This window comes from Sinocyclocheilus rhinocerous, unplaced genomic scaffold, assembly GCF_001515625.1.
Source record: "Sinocyclocheilus rhinocerous isolate Xijiao unplaced genomic scaffold, SAMN03320098_v1.1 scaffold314, whole genome shotgun sequence".
In the NCBI taxonomy this organism is placed as follows: Eukaryota; Metazoa; Chordata; class Actinopteri; order Cypriniformes; family Cyprinidae; genus Sinocyclocheilus; species Sinocyclocheilus rhinocerous.
In genome coordinates this window covers 2712467-2715829 of record NW_015630021.1, presented here as the reverse complement: position 1 = coordinate 2715829, position 3363 = coordinate 2712467, and positions in this window count along the sequence as shown.

Below are 3363 nucleotides of genomic sequence, written 5' to 3'. Positions count from 1 at the left end.
TCGAAGTTACGGGTATACTCTGGAACGATTAACCAGGCCGGGTGTGACCTAGAAAGCTCAGCCCGTTTTTAGCCATGGGTTATTGTTGACTTCTCTATAAGCATTGGTTGCTTATGGAAGTTATACCTTAAGTCGTTCCACTACATTAGCACGGCGTGATTGGACTGTTCCCATATGCGTCTAGCAAGACGCAGTACGAGTGAAGTATCGAAAGAGAACGTACTCGGTTACTAACGTAACGTTGGTTCCCTGAGATACAGGAACGAGTACTGCGTTGCTTGCCGTGCTATGTAGCTGCACGACTCAGTCGTCGCTTCAGTCGAAGTAAAGCTGAGAATCCTGTGGCGAGCGCCCGCTTATATAGCCAGATGCCCCGCCCATTCTGGCGGGCTTTGGCGGGCTTTGTCGCCATAGGCTCGTGCAGCTCCGCTGCCTAGCCATTGGTTTGTTTTTTTAAGCCCTGCACGAACCAATGGCCGTGCAGTTTCACTGCGTGAATGAAATAGGCTTCAGTTCAGGAGAAAAAAGGCTTTTTTCCCATATGCGTCTAGCAAGACGCAGTACTCGTTCCCGTATCTCAGGGAACCGAGTACGTTTCAGCGGCCGTTTTTCAGTTTTCAGTGTCATTTGGTGCTCAAGAAACATTTCTTGTTATTATCACTGTTGAAAACAGTGCTGCTTAATATTTTTGTGGTACATTTTTTCAGGATTTTTTTTAGGATTATTATTAACGTCTTAACTGTCACTGACTTACTCACTTTTTAGTGTATATATAAATGTGTATGTGTATATGTATACTGTATATATATATTAAAAAAAAAATGTTTTCTTCTATGGGTGGGGTTCATGTTTAGTAGTGTCTTCACAGGCTGCATGCAAAAACGACATACTATATGACATGTCCAGTCTATACAATTCATTAACAAATGACTCTTATGAGCTGGGTCTTAAGTGAATCAGAAACATACAGCACAACCAGTGAATTCTGATTCCAGAAACAATTGACTCTTATGAGCTGGTTCTTTTAATTAATGATTCAAAAAGTTAATGATTCGAATCAGTTTCAAGAATACTTATCTGAACTGAATCAATCAGGCGGTTATTGACTGACTCACTACTGAACAAGAGTAATTTACAGTGATATTATATATGCATATATAGTTAAGGATTAATTATTAATAATGTTATAATTTTAACAACGTTTAGAACAAGTGGCTTTTTTATAAAATCAGTAGTCTACAATGTCCTCATTTCGATATCGGAGTTAAAGTGTGTGTTTGTGTGTATGAGAGAAGAAGCTTATGCGTGAGAGTGTATCTGTTATATTTCTCTACACCTGTCAGTGCTCTTCCTTCCAAAATGTTCGCAATCATATAATAAAATGTAATGATAATTGTATATCTGTGCAGTGTTACGTCGAGGTACCACGCAAGCTGACGGGAAAGAGTGTGAGAAAAATGGACTCTGGAAGATGTTTTCCCCTGTTTTTTTTTACAACCCTTGGCCCTTCTTCATATCCCCTGCACTCATTTATTCATTTTTCCTCGGCTTGAAAACGTCAAGGATGAAAGAGAGTGTGACATCACGGTTTTGATAATTGGCGTCTAATATTTCTGGGGGACCAGGCTGACAGCTATTGGAGGAGAAACTCTTAAAAGTGGGGGAAAATATGTGCCAATGTTACACTGGCATCTGATTCTGATTTGGGTTTTGATCCCCAAACCTATTTTGTGCGCTTAGGTTGTAAACAGTTAGGCTACGAAGTATAAATAAAAGTAAATGAATATTAATAAGAGGCCAGAAAATCTCAGGAGATGAAGCGGTTGCATTTTGAAAGTTCTTGTTGTTCTTCTCGTACATCAACATTCGCTTATATTAAATTAGCAGAACGTAACGGAATCAAATACAGCACTTATTGAAATACACTTTGTGTGACCAATCTAAAATGTCCTTTCTTGTTACTTGTTTTTTGGGGAAACAGTATATAAATCAGTATGCCACTTACCTGAGGACAAGGAGAACATGAACCCGAATATTTGCATTCAAAAGTGTAACTTTCCCCAAATAATTTCAACGGGGATAATTTGAATTTATGGAAAAACACTCAACACTGAATTTCAAAGTTACTCGTAATGAAATCATCCACGGTGGGAGCCGCTCCTGCACACAGTAGGTGGGGGTAGTTATAGAGGTGCAGGTGGGGGATGGAGGTACTCATAGTGCCCTGTGGAGGCATTAGTGTGGACGGGTCATTACATCAGGGATGGGAGAGGAGAACACACACCACTGAGCAGCCCATGTCATTTACTGAGGCCATCAGGGCCCATAGCACACTATAACATTCACTGCTTCATTTCCCTCGAGCTATCACTCTTTTTTCTTCCCTTTTTTTAAATGAAAGGATGTAGATGTACACAGAGAGAGAGAGTTTGCAAGTCACACAGGGAACATTTTCAGTTTAGTTTGATCTTTTTGGGAAAATGCTTCGGAATTCAGTTTGTTTAGGTCCAGCGCAAATATATTTTCAGTATAATTGTGTAGACGGCATCAACTAATGGTTTCGTTCAAGAAAAACATATTTTTTTGCACTTTGTAGTTTGTATTAGACTGCGAGTTCCTCTGAAAGTTTTGAAGAAATTTTCCACGTCCCATTACACCGTTGCTTTTCTTTACCTTTTTTTGTATTTAAATCTATTTCTGAGAGATTGTCTAAAATAAAACAAATACACAACATTAAGACAGTTGGCGGTGACACTTTTTGTCAAAAAAAAACAAACAGAGGATGGCCATCATAACCATAAATATTTGCACATCCAAATATAAAAACCTTCAGCTACGCACGTCCTCTTAATAAGTACTTATTTTAATATCTTTCCTGAATATCCAAAGCAAACTTTATTAATTTACTATTAAAAATCGATCAAGGAAAAATCACATATTCTGCTTCCTTGTGGTACATGTATTACAAATATATATACATTTTTTATACACTAACATTCAAAAGTTTGCGGTTGGTATGATGTTTTTGAAAGAAGTCTCTTATACTCATCAAGACTGCATTTATTTGATCAAAAATATTGTGTTAAAAAAACCATTAAGACTGTCAACGGTGACCCTTTTTGTCAAAGAAATAGAGGACGGCCATCAAAGCCATGAATATTCGCACATCCAAATATAAAAACCCTCAGCTATGCGCACCCCTTAATCAAGTACTTATTTTAATTCATTTCCTTGCAGGGTTTTATTAGTATGCTAGCTGTTGGCTAAATGATTATGACAAGGCTGCGTTTTCACCGATTCTGCCAAGATAAAAATACACAGGAAAGCCCAGCAACCCAGCTTAAAAACCTGTCTCCGGTATCC